Source organism: Ptychodera flava (assembly GCF_041260155.1).
Source record: "Ptychodera flava strain L36383 chromosome 23 unlocalized genomic scaffold, AS_Pfla_20210202 Scaffold_23__1_contigs__length_28996876_pilon, whole genome shotgun sequence".
In the NCBI taxonomy this organism is placed as follows: Eukaryota; Metazoa; Hemichordata; class Enteropneusta; family Ptychoderidae; genus Ptychodera; species Ptychodera flava.
In genome coordinates this window covers 26,727,300-26,749,632 of record NW_027248277.1, presented here as the reverse complement: position 1 = coordinate 26,749,632, position 22,333 = coordinate 26,727,300, and the positions used below count along the sequence as shown (strand labels likewise).

The 22,333-nt window shown below is 37.7% G+C and overlaps 2 long non-coding RNA genes across 5 annotated transcripts in view; both read left to right on the top strand.

Annotated features, from left to right (window-relative positions):
* The window catches only part of LOC139123561 (uncharacterized), a 75,209-nt gene that overhangs the window by 7,396 nt on the left and 45,480 nt on the right, over positions 1-22,333 (top strand). The window contains exon 2 of the long non-coding RNA XR_011549713.1: positions 1,231-1,329. This is a non-coding gene — a long non-coding RNA (uncharacterized lncRNA). The remainder of the gene's footprint in view (positions 1-1,230; positions 1,330-22,333) is intronic.
* LOC139123682 (uncharacterized) lies at positions 11,295-21,878 on the top strand. Of its 4 annotated transcripts, none has more exons than XR_011549756.1 (3): positions 11,295-12,332; positions 16,251-16,363; positions 21,003-21,878. It is a non-coding gene; the product is annotated as an uncharacterized lncRNA (long non-coding RNA). The 4 variants fall into 4 exon arrangements; XR_011549753.1 differs by having other exon boundaries at positions 11,297-12,332; positions 16,257-16,363; XR_011549755.1 differs by lacking the exon at positions 11,295-12,332 and adding an exon at positions 12,871-13,091 and having other exon boundaries at positions 16,257-16,363.

The window sequence follows — 22,333 nt, the reverse complement described above, 5'->3', positions numbered from 1 at the left end:
CGAAATGTGATCGGAATCTGCCAAGCCGTTTTTGAGATATCGTGCTACGACAGACAGACACACACACAGAAACGCCTAAACCATAACCTCGCTGCGCGCATGCGCACGCGAGGTAATTACAATTGTTTCAGTAACAGGCGACGGGGTCATGACCTTTTGGATTGCTTGTGAGATGGCCCGATCGCGCACAAAGCAACCAGATTTCTTTCGAAAATTCCAACTTGTAGATCGCATTTTTTTCCTGAAATTTTGCTATCCCCAAACTAAGGCTTAAAATATCTTTTCAACAATACCTTAAACATGTATGATTTGGTAGCGTTTCTTTAAAAAATCACCGAAACTCAACCAAGAATTGACTTTTCCTATAAATCGTACGTATTTGGCGCAAATTTGAGGCAATTAACTCAGGAATTTCTCTTTGTAAAGGTTGTTGATCAATTGTACTAAACCCATTCTATTATCATATGCCGAAAAAACATAGTTTAAATGTGGTTTACAAGTTGGAATATGCCGATAAATAATATACGCGATTTTGGCGCGAAAATGTCAATATACAAATCACGTGACACCTTTTATGCAAATTTAAGTGACATAAACTGAAAGAGCTATCAAAACTACGTATGTGTACCAATTTCATCAAAATATGACCTGTAGTTTTTGAGAAATGAATTCAGCTCGAAATTCGGTCTGGACCCTGCTGGACCCCTGCCTTAACTCACTTGCGTATCCTTGACTCTCCTTTTGTGTACTATATCATTGCGAATCTCTATAGATGCTACCTGAACAAACTAAACTTGTTTGCCATCTTGATCATTCATAATGACTTTTTTGCTATCTCTCTTGACTCATCAAGAAAATATCTGTAGGCCATTTTTTCTGGCCAAATGCAATGGGTGCTTTGTATCTTTGTTTGGTTTTACAATTATCTTTTTTTCAATAGATGGAAATGTTCTTGAATAGAAAATAATCACAATGCGACATCAATCATACCGTACATTGCACAAGGGGTTTGTGCCTACTCAAGTAACATTACATTTTATAAAGAGTTCAAAAAAGACTTATTCTAGTTTTTTAATATAATCATGCTACAAAATTTCATTTGTGAGAATTTTTGTCATTCAGATCTACCAATAATACCAGTGATCTATATTGTTGATGGCTTCTGTATTTATTACCATAACTATTGATACAAATACCTCTACTTCATTGTTTTCATATTTCACTCTTCAGGATGGTTTTACTCCACTGCACATGGCTGCCCAAGAAGGCCATAAAGATGTTGCAGACATTCTCATTGGTGCTAAGGCAAACATAGAAGCTCTTACAAAGGTAAGTGTAACGATCTCAAGCAGAAAGACATAAGTGTGGCACTTCCACTGTTTGCCGATTTGTATGCATGCCAACCTTTAGAATGTATTTATCAAATACGCAGCAAACAATTGAGATAACCTTACTCAGGGTCTCAAGTAGAGTATGGTATACAATATCCAAATAATTAAAGTTGAAGTAACACATGAACTATCACAAATTTTGTCATTTTTCTATATTTTTTGATAAATTATTGTTTCTCACAGTCATTGATGCGCAATAGAGAAAACACAAAATTTTCATTTCTATTGTCTGTGTAAAGAAACCAATGTATTTAAGATAAGCAGTTATTTAGTCTGAATAGAAAATATCTTAAAATATCACTGGTTAAGCATTTGGAATATGCTTTGATGTTAATATGCATCGTAGTGCTAAATATATGCATGGACTCACAAGTTGTTGGTTGTATCAAAGCATCAGTTTAGATCTCTATCACAAGATGGCAGTGTCTTAATGTTCCTGGTCTTGATTCTCATTTTAACCCTTTGCCAAGGCATACAACTGTATGGCAGTTTGTTTAAGGTGAAGTACTACGAACTACGTCAAAATTAAGTTGTGGTGTCATTTTCTTGAAACTTTGCACAAATATTCTTTGAAGTTGTGCAAGTGCAAAAATAAAATAAAAAATGGGGGTCACCACGCTCGTTTCCATGGAAACGGACGTTAAAATGGCGTCGTTAGAAATAAATAAAAATGATATAATTCACTTAAACTAAAGAAAGCAATTATAAAAAGCTTAGCAAATGAGTTAATTTTAATAAATACCAAGACTTAAGATCCATATCTATCGAATGTATAGTTTTCATGATGTTTGTAAAGAAATTTTTACATAAGTATCGATTACAAAATGACGATATCGAAATTATATCACTACATATTTTTGAACTTTCTTCCTGTCGCTTTTACTGGTGTCATTTTGACCAAACTTGGCGAATAAAATCATGACATAATACCATTTAGTATACACTTTTAATAAAAGGGTGTCACCACGCTTCTTTTTACAATATCTCCAGGTGAATGGGTAATATGCGCCATGTAAATGGGAGAGAAATGTTAATTTTTCGCTCATATTGAATAAAAACCAGCTTCCTAGGGGGTCAAAATATGACAAGGTTATAGGTCACATGTATTTCTAAGAGACTGGGTCAAAAAATCAGGCAAAAGCGCAATTTCAACAATGACAGGTGTTGTTAAATACATGCGCTACAAAGTAAACCATTTTGCGACAGGCTGGAGTTAATCTGCGCAGAAACGTTCTAAAGCGTGTGCGCGTCCGAATTCGTCGCCCTTTACGTTAATATGGTACAGTTGGCTGCTGTGCATTTATTATGATAAAATGATAGATTTATGTATTCTTGTAGATCTTATCTTAATCTGTGATGAACTTTTAAAATTATCTTTACCATTGTTCACTAATAAACTTAGCATAATATTGACACCAACACAGCATATTGAGAGCTTCTAAAATTATAATATCAGTACTTGTACTCTCAGTAAAATAAAAAATATTGCTATAAAAGAAAATATAATTTAAAAGTATTGCAAAATGTGCCATATTTCAGAATGGTATCTACAAGTAACATCATTATGGGACCCTAAACGGAAAATTTCAATTTTTTGGCTAGTGACATCTGAACAGATTTTCCACAAAAATGATGACAGACAGTAGTAGTGCAGTACATGAAACTATATTTTTGACAAAATGACAACAATATTATCAAAATAATGCTAGCCTATATATTAATTATTATATTATTATTTTGAACAGTATCTCTAGGGAACTAAAGTTTCAAATTATTCTCAGACTGGCAATTGGTTCTTTGGGAACAACATTTTTACCAAAAACGAAGAACAATTCGACAACATATATAAACCCTAGCATTGTTGTGAGATCTTGCAAACTCAATGATCCAACAATAACTACACAACAAATATTGCTGCATCCCAGCAACATGATTGCCTTTTTTGTAGTTTACAAAAATGATTATCTTTAAAAAGAACCCTTTCAGTTTCTGTCTCTATTTTTTGTACATTTTACAACTAAATGAGGTTGTTGAGAAATATGCCACACAGTTTGAAATGTGCAAATTTTGACTTTCTGGTACTTCACATGTAAACATTCAAAGGAAATAGTGCCAGTGAACTAATGACAATATTTTAGCTAACCAATATTACGCTTGGTGTAAAATAGATTTCAAATTCTTGTAAACCATAATTTGTGAACACACCACCGCTAAGTTGAGGGAAAGACAGGAGGGTTTATTGCAAAAAGGATAACGGAAACGCCAACAAAGTATAGAATAAAGCACAAAATGAAACGGCAGATATAAAGCAGTAAGGGGCATAGTTCTAGTGCCCTCGCAAATCTCAAACTAAGTACTATCAAAACTTACAATACAAAGCAGTCAACACTGTATGAAATCGGGGCGTTTACGATTTATAAGCTAACGTAAACGCGCCTTATCCACTTCCTGTCCCGTCGATTAAGCCAGCTTATATTTCCTAGGGTTGTGACCGGCAGAAACTTACACATCCTAAATCTCACACTTAAGCTGTTACAGGCCGTGTACGTCGAATCTACAAATACGCCCAAATGTACGTTTCAGCAGGGTGATTCGTTGCAATTTTCAACTATAGTGCTAACATAGTGATCTACGTTGTCTTTAACATGCACTTTTGTGGTTTACGGAGCTAAAACTGGATAGAAAATATGGTTTTGAGCAGGGTTACTCAACTATGTCGAAGTTGCTAGCGAGTGGCGTCAGTGGACAGGCGGGGCAATTGTCACCACTGTCCGTTGTGATTACATAAGCAACGCGCTCGGGTAACACACGGGAAGTATGAATCGCTTCGGTTACGTGCCTTACTAATACTATGACCACACTCTTTTAGTTCTGGTATATAAAGGAACATTAATAGTGGAGCAGCCTCGGTCAATTTTAGCACAGAATGTCTCCCAGTAAATATGTAGTCTTCCCAGTAACTAAAGGCTGACGGTAGCCAGCTTCACTTGGACACCCGGACCATTTCGACAGGAGTTATTCGACGTCTAGTTTTGCCGCGGCCACATTGATTCCCCTTTTTAGTCACTTCCAACAAGGGAAATTCTCATTTCACTCCTTTTCTTCATGTTAACGCACGTTTTAAGGCGAAGCTAATTCTAGGTACTACATGTACTACGTTCAAGAACGTGTTAACTCTCACTCCGAGGCACGGTAGCATGGCATTCATTAGTGTCTACCAGCACGCATTATCGCCTAGCGCCTTCTTTACCTCATAACTATACATGTACTTAACTTTGAATCATTTCAACCCACTCTGATTTGATTTGTAATTAGCCATGGATTGACTGCTCACACAAACAGCTTGGCGGTCAGAATGATCAGGATCGAAGTGGGCAATAATTCTGGCTGGACGTTGATCAGTAATTGGACGATGTCGTTACCTACTGTGGTCCTTAGGTGCGCGCGAGCTACTTTTGATTTGAGCCTAAAATAAGTTTCCCGAAACTTACATTCAAAACGCTGGCTGGTCAATAGGGACGCACAAAAAAACTATAAAATTAAGAAAGTTCACTAGTAATTTTTGAAATGCGAAAAAAAGTTTAGTGTAAGTTAGGGTCGTGTTATAGAAAAAAAAGGCATATTACGCAAACTTTCGAAAACAATTGTTCCTGTTTTTGAAGGTCAGTGAACCGCTAAATACCGTGGTTTCAGTAAGTTGCGACGGAACGATGTTCCGATGTTTTACAGGACGAACAGGATAAAAAGTTGTGAGTGACAGTAAGCCGGTACGACTGACGTTTCGAACGATCAAGGGACCGTGTTTCCATGAGTGAAGTGAATTATCCCCTGAAAATCTCCTCGAATGAATAGAATAGCTGCCAAGAATACATATACTATAGGAAATGTCGCTAATTTATACATCAATTTATCAATTTGACAATCATATGTACAACGACAGTCCCTAAACACATAACTACATGAACAACGCAAAGCGTTTCTTCGCAAACGCCGATCACGCCTGTTCTGAATGTGAAATACAATAGAGCATGGAGGTGTATCTGGTACTTATGTGTAAATGTAGTTCTAACCTCTTGACACCTCATGTTTCGCGATGGAATCTGCGATTGCATGATATGAATTTTCTTGCCACTGTGAGCAAACCAGCACTATAATGTTTATATCGCTGGGAACTATGATATACTTACAAAATACCGCAACCTCAAAGACAGATGCAATAAGCAATTATCATAAAACACATGATGGACTTTCGTCAATTTATAATGGCGCTTCAGTGAAAACTGGGAAATTCCTGAAAAAGTCCACTGACTGGAAACGCCATGATACTGGCCACGGTCCCTCCTGGCACGTATTTTAACATTTATTTCCGGGTTAAATTTCTAGATGTTTCGGCATAAAGTCGTAAATTCCGACCGCAAGCCGTTTCGTGTCGGCCTCTAGCATGTTCTATCTTACAGGGAACATGGTAAAACACAGTAATATCTTCACATCATTTTCAATTCTGTGACACAAGTTTATCGATAGCACTAGCCGCTGATAAAACAAAAGCTTGAAGGCGGATCCGTTGGAGAAAAAACAAAATGCACGTAAAAGTAAAGGTAAGAAGGCAAAGGTCAATCAAGCTTACGAATACAACTAGTCAGTCAATGACTGATAAGTTTGCCCCCCCCCCAAAAAAAAAAAACAACAAGAAAAACAAAACAAAACAAATCGAAACAGGGATGCTGAAACGACTTAGGTCACGATGCCGATGTGACTTGCGGCCGGAAATTGAGATCGAAATGACATGGGTTGAAACGACTGGCTGGAGGCCACCGGTAGCCAGCGCTACGCAAACCCTTTTATTCCACAAGCTATCAGTCTTTTTAACGCAAATTTTTATCGTGGTAATTACAGTTGTCAAAGTGTAGGTCAGGCCCAGATCATTCAGCTATATCATGGCTGTGAGGTAATTGGCCTAATGGCTTCCTCAAATATCCGAGAGAATTTCTGAAAATCGCCGTTTGTGAAACTTTCCTTTGACATCTAAACCATGCGATCAGAATTCGTCCGACCTTCGCGACGTCAGAACTACGAGTGAAAGACAAATGATAGAAACATAACTTTTTCCAAAATGCAGAAAAGCCACTGACATGAACAATTATGCAACAAATCACCGTCCCTCCGTGGGTGGAGGGACGGTGAACAAATGTAGATCGTGTGAAACGGGTACGCTTTTCCCGCAGAGGAAGTCCTTCAAACGGTGTTTTCTTTGTACAAAACGTGTCAATTACCATTGCGCCAGTAAACTCTCTAAACAATCATGAAAAAAATATTTCAGCCGACAAACATTGTAGCCAAGACAGTTCAATTTAGTACAAAAATGAGATAAAAGTTCACAGGTCCGCATTTCATAGCCAATATATTCCCCGGAGAAATAACCCATTTGAGAGGTTGTCGGACAAGTGTGTCGAGGTATCGAGAGAACGTACCGGCTATCAAATACTACGCAAAATAGTAAAGAATGACAGTGGAATGAGCTACAAAATCACTATAAGTTTTAAGTTGCAGGTAGAATAAGTCAAGCAAGCTTGTCGAAGAGAATGTTGCATCGGACATTAGAGGTATCGAAGATAACATCTGACAAGTGTGTCACGGGTGTCGATCGACTAGATGGCTTTCAATTCTACTGGTGGACTCAGAAGGAAAAAATCAAAGAAAAATTAGTCAGAGGAAAGCATTAACGAAATCAAGAAAATCAGTGTATGTCTCATTGTACTTGTCCGTGCACAGTCCCTCCACCAAGGGACCGTGGTCCGCGTAAGCTCATTTTTAACCACAGGCTTTGTTTCTGTATATGGTTTTACTGTTTGACAAAAACACCGTATGCTACGCTAAAATTATAGAATTGATTTCCTTCCCAGAGAACTTTTTCATATTATGATACGCAGATCGATGGGGAAATAGTTTAATGTTAGGTATTCTTAGAAGTCGGCTGTCCTTTGTTTGATATTATGATTAGCACTGCACCCTTCGTTCATTTGCATCTAAATGAAGCCGTCTTGGCTTTGGATTTGCACATATGCATGTGAAATGAGATTTCAACCTGTCGTTTTCACGGGTTGAAGCGATGTTGTAATCACCGTCCCTCCACCCACCTAGGTGGAGGGACGGTGTTGTAATTAATGGTTTATTGTGTATGCACAAGGGGCAGATGAAAGTCCCCGGGGTGGGAGGTTTTTTGTGCAACGGTTTACCTTATTTGATTTTATTAATTTTGACTGTGATATTTCAATAAAGCTTTCGAATCCAAACTGTCTGACTGTGTTTCCAACGTCCTTATCTCCTCTTCAACCAGTGCACATACCACTCTAATTGCTGCGCAAACATTGCCAACTTGTATCAGCGTATCAGCGGATTGGCTTATTAATTACGTCAACACCACATTCGTCCCACATGTGTAGGGCGGCTGTGGTGTTGACTCAATCACTTAATCCGCTGATACCGACAACGGATTAGCAAGTTGGCAATGTTTTCGGAGCAATTACAATGGTGTATACACACGTTGGAGAGGAGATAAGGACTTGTCGGGTAATATATAAAACAGTCAGACGGTGTGGAGTCGAAATCTTTATTTGAAATACCACAGTCAAAATTAATAAAAGTATTTTATTAATTTTGACTGTGGTAAAATTAATAAAAGTAATTTTATTAATTTTGACTGTGGTATTTCAAATAAAGATTTCGATGATCAAGAAAGCAGTCAGATGGTTTGGAGTTGAACTTTATTTGAAATATCACAGTCAAAATTAATAAAATAAAATAAGGTAAACCGTTGCACAAATAAACCCCCCTCCCTACCCCAGGGGACTGATTTCTTTCGCCTATGGTGTATGGTGCGAGTACTATCAGTGTCAAAGAGGTGAAACGATAATGGTGGTGACATTTCGGGCATTCTCCAAAACAGTCGGTTTTCACTGAAAAAAACAGCCTTTAATTTTAGGAGCGGTGAAGATCGCCCAGGTCCCCTGCTTCAAGCCATCGTTCACTGAGCACTGTTGATCGCCACGATTTAGCTCCGCACCGAAAACTGACGCATCAGCAATACAGTATTTGCATCAAAGCACGTGTTTGCATGACTTTGCGGTCCCATGGCACGCGCCGATAGCATTTTTGTCAGAGGATCAACAAAACATAGCTAAACTTCTGTAAGGCGAAACTAGATTCTAACGCCTCCCCTTGATGATAAACATATAAATGAACAATATCTGATTGGTAAGACAAGAGACGTTACATGACCGCAAAATCTTCTCAACAGTCAAAGACTAATTCTCAGAAGCAGTTGTCACTAGTCTCTAACGGTCCCATCCTACGGGTGAGAAGTTACGCAATTTGTGTGATTTGTTAATTTCATGGCCACTCCATTTTGTGGGGTGACGGCGGTTATTCGGGTAAAATTCCATGGCCTGGGATCCCCCAGGCCGAAGAAACTGACCAGACCCATAGTGACAGTTGAAAGAACGCTAAATTTTCAGGTACAGGTAGTCAACGGAGCTGTTCATCGAAAAGGGGCAGGGGAATCGTTTTATTTTTTTAATGGCAGTGGATATTTTAAGGGCAGTGAAACAATATTTTAACTGGATGTGTGGCAGATTTTGTTTGTTTGTTGGGTGGGTAAAATCACATGATTGGCGTTTGGAACGGGTTATTAACGACTGGCGAGAGGAAAATGCTCGTAAACTTGTACAGAACAAGAACATTTACGATATACAGCGGAAACGCAGTCAGATGTGTCTCGCGGTAGCTACATGTAAAGAGTACACCAACAACCGCACACTATCCAAAATACAGTCAAAATGTAATAAAGTTGAGGAGAGCTGATGTACATCGGCTTTCATCTGTTTATATTACCAATAAAATCAATTATGAAGTATGAAGCTTTTTATATTTTGTTCTTCCCCCGAAGTGTATAGAAAATATACCGTATGGCGACATGTCTGAACTTTTCGTATTGTTTTCCCAGGCATAGAATTCCAATTGCAAAGACTTAGCGAGTAGATAGAGATGGAGCGTTTTACAAGATGGTCTATACCAGACTGCCTGATTAAGTAAAAAAATCCTGCGTGAGAGATTTAGAATTGACGGACGTCCGAATTCTACTTGTCCAGTTTATTATGAATCATTGTACGTAAGCGATCAAGACTTCCAAAGAATTCTATAGACAGGCACGTTTTATAACAACTTTATAATCCTATAATCCGCGGACAACTAAGATCATAATATTTTGCAAAATGCTCTCGTTTCGATTTGTTAGGGTTGCCATCGTAAATGTCGCTCATTTTTTATGACAAATATGTGCAGTCAGCAGACGACACTCTCTTGTGAGTTCAACTTTGTTAAAATTGATGTGACTTGCGACGAAAATTGATTAATTGACACATAACTATAGGAGAGCTGCATTACATTTTGTACCGTGTGTTTTCGAATATTGCCAATACACTCTCATTAACATTCACCAGGGGCATCAACGACATCAAAAATCGGCTCGGACGTGAGTCAAGGTTGTTTAGCGACATTGCTTAGCAACGCAGCTCGAAAACTTATTCTTGGAAACAGGACGGGAGCATAAGTCAGGGCCGGATTGAGCACAGTACCTATGGAAACCGGTGGTTATTTCTTACAAAATATGTGATTCGACTGCGTACTTCTTCTTTTGGCCTTGGACTTTCGCCGCCTTGCCCCAAACGTCAATAAGCAAACAAATCATAAGATAGTTCAGTCACATTAATCTTTACATTTTGATGCATAAATCTTTTGTGATTAATTGTTATTCTGACTACCTAACTCATACACCGGTACCTCCAAGCTCCATCAAATCCCACATCAAGTTGTGGTGAACACCAAGCTCAGTTCCGCATGTGAAATCGCGACCGTGACCCGATGATGATGAATTGCATAAAAAAAGTGCTTATATTTCGCTTTTCCCGTCATAGGGGTGTGCCTACAGGTTGATAGTTATTAGGCTATACCAGGCTAATTCCAAAGCTTGTTCAGAAATTGAAACAGATACGATATCCAACTAAAAACCGTGTTTATACAACTGATTCGTTATCTTTTCGCCTAGACCTTGTTGTGACATCCTTACTTCTGGAGCAACCTGGTTGAGCGCGGCCGAACTACAATATTTCTTCAATGTCTCAAAACATATTGCACCACGTTGGCGCATTGGACACGTCCTTGTATTTTCGTCAGAAACTAAATACAGTAGGTTTGGATATGACATCGGTTATAAATGATGTAATATTAAAGATTAAAATACTTTTATCGATCGACAAAAAAAGAAAGAGAGAGGGGTATGTTGAATCAAAGTCGGGAGAAACGATACTTTCCACGAATTAATCAACAGTGAGCAACGACCATGAATATTTTATTCAACTTTAAAAATTTAGTTATCGACTTTCTTTGACACCCCCGTTTTTTTGGTTCGGAAATACTGTCTTCAGTCGTTTTGGTACTCGTAGTACCTCGTAGTATGACTGACACACGATTGCAGGCCTTACCCAAAGTTTTAATTAGGCCTAATTGCTGCTATTTTTTACTATTTTGAAAAAGACCTCGCCAAATATCCGGTTCAGCCAGGTGCAGCCAACGAACAATTCACTTTTAAAGGGGTCCTTACTAATGATAAGGTATATAGTGTGCACGGCAAGCAATGTGAACTGACAATTTTCAGTCGAGAGGGTAATTAATTCATAATTTGCCTCCCACTAAAACTTTTTCGACCTACCCTGCCGCACTCAAACCCACTCCCCACTTATTTTTGCCCGTTCCCCTCCCTACTATGAATTTTTGAAGCTGCCCTGTGGCGAAAAAAAACTTGCCAATTTCCCCTGCCCTGGAAAAAAATCCCTCAAAATGTTGTCATTCCTTTTCCCCTGCAGACATGAAAAGTTATAAGTACTAGCCCTGTGTCCCAATCCCCAGAAACACCATGGCTCAACTTCCCCTGTCCCCGTTTTAAAAGTAGCTTTCTCTCTCCTCGTTTTTCGCCAAGCCCTGTCCCTGACAATCAACCGATATCTGCCCTGCCCTACAAAACAAACACTAAAATTTGCTCCCCTGCCACTTAAAAACATGTTCCCTGCCTGAGCAAAATTAAAATTTCCTCTGCCCTCAAAAATCGCCTCGGAACAGCTTTTTTCGATGTTCCTGTTCTGTGCACGGGTTTGGCACGTCTGTGTGCCTAACACAGAATATTCATGAGGATAATATTGCGTAAATACAGTACAAGCCGCAGTCTGATAGCACGGCAAAACTTGACCCTCTAGCCTGCTGCCCTTGAGTTTGTACATTTATCTGGTGTAAGACGAAGATGGGGCTAAGTTAGCAATATTCTTGTCTAACGAGAGCGAAAAAATAACATTTTCTTCAAGATTAAGTAAAAAATGATAGTTATCATCAAATTCTTCGCAGTTCGTTTCGTGAATATTTGAAAACCTAAGGAGCCGTAAGCCATATTGGTCAAAGGTCAATCAGAAGACCCAGTGTGGTGTTGGCGTGGCGTCGCTTGCACGTACCGCCAACAATGATCAAAATCTCCAGTCGATCATGCTTTAGCGTTTACTGACATGTCCCGCCCGTGTTTAGGAATGTCTACAGTCTACCCTTGAAATCCTGGACCATCTCGACGACTACGCTGTACGTTTTAATCTAGTACAACTGGAGAGTCGTCCAATCGTGTCGATGTCATGAACTTAGTTACGTTTAGAGCTACTACCAGAAGCTCAACGGTTCGACAAGCAGCAAGTTTATTCTCCGTTCAATCGGGACGAAACTCGACAACCCATTTTAGCAATTTGGACGGAAGAGGGCAACTCTTTTCGCACAAGCGAAAGGTCGACCCCCTCGATCGCTGCTGAGTCTGCATCAGCTGGACGGTGGTCGTGCACATACCAGGTACAGGTATGTATAGTTAACTTGTCCTCTTTGTCTTATGTAACCAGCCCAAGTGTCTTTTCTTACATACGTCTACTCCTTCTCGTATAAACGTGTTCAGCAATGTCTTTATCTTGCAAAAATGTCTAACGTTTGTGTTGTTTAAATCATCGATATTGCTGATAAAATTTCAAATAAACAATGAACATCTAATTCCCAGGCAACTTCATGCTAATGTGACCTTTGTGGCGAGGGACTGTACAGAAATTACGGGGGGGGGCTAGGGTTGGGGTGTTGGTTGGTGTTTCGAAAATGTAGAATAATCACCCTTCAAAAGTGTTTTCAAGAAAAGATTGCCCCAACTTTCATTTGTCCTTTGTGTCACAGTCTTATTTGATGTTTTATTAATAACTGACGTAAAATTTCTTATTTGACCTTTGAACTTTCAAAGAATACCCTAAACCTTTAGAAACATGTAATCACTTGGGTGAAAGTCCAATAGCATATTTGTTGTTCACATCTGCTTTCAAACGCTATTCTCACCATCCGGTACTATTCTCGAAAAACCAAATTTCTTGCACCAACATTCACTAGTAACCAGCTCAGTCTAATTAAGTACATTAATATCAATAATCAAGCATCTATAAATACACAGATGTGGCTAGTTCTGTATTGAAAAATAAGATTTAATGGTTTCCTCATAGATACAATGTGAAGTGAATCACCGTCCCTCCACCCACCGGTCTGGAAACAGCTCCTGTTTCTTTGCTCCGAGCCGCGTTGCTGGTAAATATATATAATTACAAAAAATCTCTGAATCTCTGACACCTTAAATGTGACAAGTACGTGAATTCGCATTAAAAATATACTAATTTTATCCAAAATGACCAGAATGCATGGCGATATTCACTACAGCGATTTTGCTGGATAAACTTGTCGAGACCAAAATATATTGTAACATAAGCGTTTTGATATTGAGGTGGGAGCTTCAAGCTTCTTTCACATTTTTATACATACAAATTCATTTCTTTAAAGCTGTCGCGTACTCTTTTGGCCTCCAAAATAGAGCTTGCAAGGATTGCTGCTAGACAACTGTATGCGACAGTATCCCTTAGTTACACAGCGGAGCTATATCAGCCGCTAGGTTTGAGTAATGTTAGAATGAAAATCGATTCTAGAAAATAAACTTTTAGGAAGACTTACACCTCGCAATTCCCCATTTTCAAAAATAGGTATATTACTAAGGACATAGAACATACAATGTCTTAGTTGAAAACATTCAGCGCTCTGCATTATACATTAGACTACTCTGTGCACTTTATGTGAAGATTTCAGTGCAGGTATGCACAGTATCCTCAGTGTTTGCATGTTTGGGCAAATATTTAATCACAGCACAATCTTTACCTTGTGCAAAATTGCACATACACCAAAATTACTGTATTTTCACAAACTTACTTCAGCTCTGAAGGATGTTGGCTTTTACTGCAGTAGGAAACCATACATTTGTGAAACATATGATGAGTAAATTCAAATTTTAACAGTCATTTTGATTTTGGTAATATTCCTAAGGAACAGAACATGCAACGTCACAGGTGAAAACATTCACCTCTGTCAGTGTTCAATCTGGGATGTCAAAACAGGGGGTCACTGTAAACCCCTACTCCTGTCCCAAGGGGACCATTTTAGAAATTCGGGGGACATCAACACACATGTAAAACCCTTGAATTTTCTGTGGAAAATACTATATTCTGTCAACGTGGGATTTAAAGGGACATAAGCTGTAACTTGTTGCAAGTTTTTCAGTGTTCTGCTTCTGTATATCAACTACTGTGTCTGATCCTAAAAAGTTTGTCATGCTGAAATTTCAAGTATTCTTTTGTCAACACAGCTTGTATGTGTGTAGGGATCATTGTTTATTGTTTACAAATGAATTCTAGTCCAGGCTTGAATGCAATTTTCAACAATACCGTAATTTCGTAGATTATACTCATTTAGGTTGTGTTGATATGCTAAATACTTGGCTTTAAATTACGAATTAGGGATTCAATGCATAAAGTGTAGGAAAACCACAAACAAAAGTTCTGAAAAAATAGCCAAAAGATACAGCTTATGGAGCTTTAAATAAAGTTTATATCAACTCTTAAACATACTGTTAACTTGTATGTATTTGGAAATTAATGTTCTGGAAAATCAGATATGTCCGACCTAAAATATTGCTGTTCAAAACGATCATAGCTGGCCCTACATGGATGCTTGCCTTGTAGTGTTCAACCTTTGTATGGGTGGTAGACGTTGCAGACGCTTCAATTTGAGGACATGCCCCATTATCTTTGTCTAAAACAGGGTGCATCAACTACTTGCATTAAAAATCCAAGTCGCAACTAGCCTATCGCCATTATGCACAGTCTATTTTGTCTTGTTTACATTCATTAGCCATGTCAATGATGTCACATGCACACAGCTCTACCCTACATCAGTCCTTTCTACCCAGCTTCTTATGCACCCCCTTATACACTCTCACAAACTTATTTCAACTTGAAAGTTCACCCTTTTCCTGCCAGACAGTATTAAGACTATAACTTCCCAATCAGCCAAGTCAGTAAAACGCGGTATTGAGCCCAAACATGGCGTTTTTCACCTGCTTGGCTCGGCCTGTTATAGCATCTTTAGTCAAAAAATCAAGCTTACAATATTTATGTTTTCTACAGCCTTCAAATGTATAATATTATGTTAAAATACACCATATGGAATATGTTGTGTTTCATTTATTTTAACCATCTTGACCTGATGGTGAAATATGGACTTGGCAGGAAAAGGTTAGCGCATAAAATAATGCTTAAAGATATCGCAAGCTGGTAGATAAATACAATATCTCTCTTCGACAAATGATCACTGATGGCATCGGTGACATTGGGCCTTAGTTAGTGACCACTACCTATCTGACTTACAGATTGATATATGGCGGTGCCACATGTGGGGCAGGATGCGCTTACTATTTTCGAAACACCTGACATCACTTCTTGGTCTTTTGGCCAGAGGTCCATATATCTTTCTTTCATGAATTTGACTTGTTTGTACCGTCTATTTACTGTCTGTTCTGTGCTGTTTTGTGTCTATGTTTACAACTATTGTCTTACAAATTTGACCTAGTGTTATTGGATTATGGATTGGTATGATTGCGATTATTATACTGCTAGTGGGGCTTTAAAAGGCCGTGAGCTGCAACACTGTGAAATTTGTCCAACCTCAAGTGGAGTGAATCCCTTTCCCTTCCTTTCAGTGGGTTGCACCCCATGTTGTATTTGTAAAGATTTAAATGTGTACATCCACCATTTACGCTGTTTATCATGTAGTTGCATGTAGGCGGCCATATTTGGGTGCGGCACCCATTTATTATTTGTCTTACAAGAATCTCCTCATGCAGTCCAACTCTGTGGATAATTACACTAGAGTAAACATCTCTGAGTTATGTAGAAATTTGCTATGAACTGATTTTAATCTAAATATAAAAATCATAAAAATAATGTCAAAAGTTGCAACTCATCTGCCTTAAAGTAAACATGAGAATAATTCTGATCTTACCTAAACATGGTATGTCATTTTATTTTGCATCACTTCATTAATGATTTCCAACTTTCTAAATTAATGCAATTTCTGTATCAAATGAAATGTGGTCTTATTTTCAACATGAACATTTTGTATTATTGTATAACCATGGATGTAAAAAGAAGTCAATCTTTCACCCATGTTAGTGCAGTGGGAATCCGATGATGTCAAGCCTTTGTAGGCCATGGGAATGCTATTGTCTGATTCAAATTTGAATACCAATTGATAGCCAGATGAATATGATTATTCACATGAAATATGATGATTCATCATCTGTGTTTCAGATATTTTGATTTTTCACAGTAAGAGTTTTAACTCTTTTATTTATATCCTTGCAAGTTGCAGGCCCCTTGGAGATGTTTATTAGGCACTGAAAAAGTAGGGAAAGGGTAGTGTCCCAAGGAAAGACAGAGTTACACAAAAGGCATGCCAACAACAGGAGAATAAGAGAGGTATGTACTACAAAGTCTGCACTGATAATTTTTTAGTCTAAACCAGTGAACTTTGAAGGACAAGGTAACCAAAGCACCAGTGTTGGTGAATTATAGTACATGGTAGAACCATCATGACACAAGTAAAATCAATTTTACTTAGTTGAGCTTTGATATTTGGTTATACATTTGCAGAGCACCTAACAGCTTTAAGCGACAAAATCTGCCTTTTTAGCTCCGCTGTCAGAGACGCGGAGCTTATCCGATAGACTGATTGTTCGTCGTCGTCCGTCCGTCAACAATGGTCTTCTTCTCTGAAACCGCAAGTCAGATTTCTTTGAAATTTGGTATGGAGGTTCATAGGAGTGACCTCACTCAAGATTGTTCAAATTGTGGTGAAATTTGCATAATTGTATTTTTGGGGCAATTTTTCCTGTTTTTGGTCAAGAAATCTTCTTCTCTGAAACTTCACGTCAGATTAATTTGAAACTTGGTATAGAGGTTCCTGGAGGTAACCCCAGTCAAGGTTGTTCAAATTGTGGTGAAATTTGCATAATTGTATTTTTGGGCAATTTTTCCTGTTTTTGGTAAAAAAGTCATCTTCTCTGAAACCGATCGTCCGATTGCTTTTAAATTTGATGTGCAGTTTACTTAGGGTAACTATAGTCAGATTTGTTCAAATCATGGTGAAATTTGCATATTTGTATTTTCAAGGCAATTTTTGTCGTTTTTGGTAAAAAAATCTTTAAAAATCTTCTTCTTCAAAACTACCAGTCAGATAACTTTGATATTTGGTACATAGGTCCCTAGGGATGATCTATTTCAGATTTGTTCAAATTGTGCAGAAATATGCAAATTTGCATTTTTAAGGCAATTTTTGCCATTTTTGGTCAAAAATGTGTTTCTCAAAAAGTACTGGTCTGATAGCTTTGAAATTTGGTATACAGGTTTCTATAGATGAACTAAGTAATATATATTGAATTTCTGATGAAATGTGTAATTTTGTGTTTTGGGGGCAATTTTTGCCATTTTTGGTCAAAAATGTGTATTTCCAAAACTACTGATCTGATAGCTTTGCAATTTGGTATACAGGTTCCTACCGATGAACTTAATGATATTTATTGAAATTATGATGAAATCTGCAATTTTGTTATTTATGGGTAATTTTTGCCATTTTTGGTCGAAAAATGTGTTTCTCAAAAAGTACTGGTCTGATAGCTTTGAAATTCGATATGCAGGTTCCTACAGATTAACTAAATTTGATATTTTGACATTATGATGAAATCTGCAATTTTGTATATTTTGGGGCAATTTTTGCCATTTCTGTTAAAAAAATTTGTTTCTCAAAAACTGCAAGTGGATAGCTTTGATATTTGGTATACAGGTTCCAAGGGATTATTGTAATATGTGATATACTGAAATTATGGTGAAATCTGCAATTTTTATTTTGGGGGACAATTATTGCCATTTTTGGTCAGAAAATTTTATTCTCTAAAAACTACTCGTCAGATAGCTTTAGTGGACGTGTTCTTTGGAATGATCCGATGTAAAAATTCAAATTATGATGAAATCTTCAATTGTATATTTTTGCAGATATTTTAGCATCTTTTTTCTGGCCATTGAAATGAGCTATCAAAGATTTCCACCTTCTTCACCAACATGTGTCAAAAATAGTTATTCTCTACATAAACACAGCGGAGCTATATCGGCCGCTAGGTCGCTTGTTAACCTTCCCTTGAAGATACAGATGTAATTGATTGTTATGCAGCTCATTCAATGTCAAATTTTGAGATCACAATGAAATGTGTAAACCCTGCAAATTATTTTAGAGAAACATACAGATAAAGTATCGCCCAAAGCTTCGCTTTTTTAGCCTCATTATCGTTTCCGTATCGTTTCCGCATCGCCCAACCCCAAATCCAACATCACTCACTCGGTTGTTTGGTATTGTTTCCGTATCGTTTCACTAGCGCATCGCCTCATTCACGGAACTCAAAGACATCAGATATGAGATATCGGGCATGAAAAGTCGATGTCATTTCGTCAAAAGTCATCGAAAATTGAGAATATAGACAAGATTTCATCTAGTTGAAGGTAAATGATCGGTTAATAATCATGAATTCGAACGTCTTGGACGATGTGGGTACGTGATTTAGAGTGATTGGCGCGGCGTGACATATGTAGGCCTACTCAGATTTATACCGTATGCGCACGGTGCGATAGTTTGCCTAAAATTAATTTTATTTTTGATGGATAATTGGTTGCGGAGTGTAACTCTATAGTATGAATTGCGTAGCAATTATTGAAACACTTGGAAGTTCCCGCTATCAGATTGTTATCAATGTGTTGTGACTAAAGGTCACGGACTTCCTCTACACCATAATTTATTCACGTCAATCGGGTTTAAAGGTCACTGTGTAAAGCGTTAGGTGAATTCAAGGTGGCATCACTATATGTGTTAACCTAGTATATGATACACTGCAGTTATTATTTTAGCAATTCTCTTTACTTTGTATGGCCAGTTTTTCTTGTGCGCTTTCAAGGACGTACATGTATTTAAGCTTAAAAATACTAATTTCAGTCATTTAAAATGGTCATCCGCACACAGTACCACACATTTCTGGGTTTCTAGTCAGTGGAAAAGTTGTCCCACGTCATTTTTTGACACTTGTCTCATCGGGCAACCGGTACTGGTGTTTCAGTTGCAGTTGCCCAAACGCGACTTTCACTTGCAACGTTAATGTCTGTCCCTGGTAGAGTGCTATCTTGTTACAAAAATGTTCGCAAATAAATTGGTATACAAACTTCATATCAAATAAAAGCAATTCGTAAAAGAAACGCATTATAATCACAATATGTTTCAACTTTGTTCCCATTTTTGTGTGTTGAAGCAACATTTCATGAATGGATAATGTCGGACATATGGGGTCGGACACATGTATTTGATCTTTCATTTTGTATACCTTTACTCTCAAAAACATCGGCAATGCCAGGCGGCGAAATTTCCGAAGGCGGCAACTTTGCTGTTGCATTTTTGAGTGAATAATATGCCGTGGCCAATTGGGACCATGAAATTGACTTGATACGATGCAGCGGCGATGTTTAGGCTGATACGATGCGGAAGCAATGCAAGGCTGATACAGAGGCGGTAATGAAACGATATAGAAAATAAACAAACTGATGCGACAGCAATGTCGGAAATGATACAGAGGTGATCTGAGGCGAAGTTTTATGCCATACTTTATCTGTATTGTTGAAACAACTTAAGGGCTCTTAGATTGAGTTCAAAACACAAATGTACATAGCATAACATACAATAATAGCATAGTCAAACTCAGGATGAGCTTTTAACACTTTTAACAGCTTTTAACTGGCCAAAATATTGTTGAAGGAATCCATGAAGTGTATTTTATGAACCTTGCCTGGGAACACAACTTTGAAACAATATCACAAGACAAACTCATGTCCAAGAGTTGCAAATTTAATATTGAAAGATGAAACAAGCTTACAATGTATGCTCTGATAACATGTTCCAGATTACACGATGTGCTAAAAAACCATAGTTTTATCTTTTATTAACATTATACGAAACTGTTTTTGGAACAACCAACTGTGTGCAAGAAAACTCTTGCCTTATTTCACAAAATGTAACTTAATATACATTTTTTCATAAAAACATTTTGCATAGTCAAAACAGCTTCAGTGTTGCACCCGCTGGGAACAAGGATATAGTTTTGAACTAGTATTTACTTAGTGGCTGGACTGACAGTTATTGAACAGTATTCAACAACAGTCAGTCCATGCTTCAAGTATCTCTATTATACTTCAAACTTTTCTGTATGGCTGTCTATATAATTTCTTGAAAATTATATGAAATGTATATAACACGATTGGAACTAATTTGGGATAATTGGATTTTCATATTTTTCAAATTTCTCAAAGATGTTAGGTGCCGTATAGTTGAATGTTGCAATATTACAAAATACTGATAAAAACAAGTGCGTAACGTAAAAAGAAAAGTAGATGAGGTTACATTTGTAGAATTAGTTCCCATCGTGTTATATGCACTCCAGTAATGCATGATATTGAAAAATCATTTGAAATGGTAATTGACAATGAGTCTCCTTCAAAGCATTTTTTCAAAATTTTTATTTTAGTAGTCTACAGTTTTCTCTACACATGTGAGCTATGCCTGGCTTGACTAGGGAATCTCTGTTGGTACAAATCAGAATGAATCATGGGATATTTGTAGTATGGGTTGGGTCTTTGCATAGTTAGCACTATAGATATACAGAGTCAACAATTTTGTCACAATAATTGTACAAATGTACTAATGGGTTCAAATAAATTTAACAAAGCAAAACTTACTTTAGTTGAGGGTTATGTAATTGACAGTTCCATTCTGATGTGCTCAAAGGTCTTTGGACAAGGGTGCCAATGTTAAAATGATACATGAATTTCCTTATGTTCCTAAGCATAGGTGGAATGGAAGGCAACATAATATGTTCAAATCAGTAATAAGTCATGATACCAGAGTTATTCTTAAAATATCAAATGTACCATATTGTTAGTTATGACAGTGACTTTATGTATTATGCCATCATTTATCTCACTCTTTGCATGATTTTAAATAACCATCATTTATCATTTCTACCTACAGATTTTAAAGAGGAGAAGTGCAGTGATCAATGCAGATGAGAAGGGTTTCTGGAATGATGTAACTGCAGACCTGATGTCTGATGAGGAGGTCCCACCAGATGGAAGGATAATTGCCTCCAGGCCTTCTTGGCGATCTGACAAACTAAACGATTTGATAGGATGACACACTCAATCAGCGAATGCTTAATGACTCTAATTCAAGACACTACATACTGCAGAGGAAGTATGGCAGAGCCAGTGAGAGACCATCTGATAACAACAGTTCAGTGACAATTGTGTGAGACAGAACAGTGATGCATAGCTTTTCTGAGTAATTATCCATCATCCCTCTGTTGGTCAACAACTGATTTGTTCTCAATTTTAATGCTTTACTTGAAAAGTAGTACACAGAGCTGGTGTTGTAAGTTCAGTGAAATATAAAGTCATTAGCTGGCACAGGTCAGTTGACACCAAGAAAGTTTAGTATAACCAAGGCATAACTTACAAATACTTCACAAGTACATCTTTGAAGTACTGCTGAAATTTGTCACTTTGACGTATCTGGATTTGTGTACTCAAGAATTTATCAAGGTGCAGTTACAGTGTTTAAACATGCTGAAACAAATGTGAGGCACTCCGTGTTACTGATGGTATTTTTCTATTTCTTGTCCAAAATTTCTCTGAAATTGCTTGTCAGATTGCTTTGAAATTTTAAATGCAGGTCTCTTAGGATAATATAATTGAAGCAGTAATCAGTTTGTCCTGAGATATGCAATATTGTGTTTTTCAGAGCAATTTTTCCTAGTTTTTGAGATTTTGATTAACTGAACAAAAGCTACGATTTAACAGTGCACATACATGTATGTGATAAGTAAGAGTTAATAAACATACACTACAAAAAAATTCACCCCAGTGACAGTCCTGCACAGGCCCTGATACAAACTGTGATACAGGTCTGTGTCAGCAAACACAGAAGGAGTTCTATCAGGGGCTGATGCACATGTCTGTATCAAGTACTGTAAACACATGGCTGTATTTCTACCAATTACAGCACCTGTACACAGTGCTGTGAACACTGATCTCTAACAGGCTCTGAATTTTTCAGTGTTCAAACAATAACATTTCTTTCTGCTTCTATCATCAAATTTGCCAATTTTTACAACAAATTTACACCCTGAAATCCATACAGATTTTCAGGCCCTGCAGCTGACACACCACTGTACGCACACCGGTGGTTCAGTGCTGCAATTATAGGTCTTGATACAGTCAGAATTTACAGCATTGTATACACCCTAAAATCTGACAGTTTTTACTGGTCTTGCAAAAAGGTTATTTCTCTGGGCCTGTTACAGG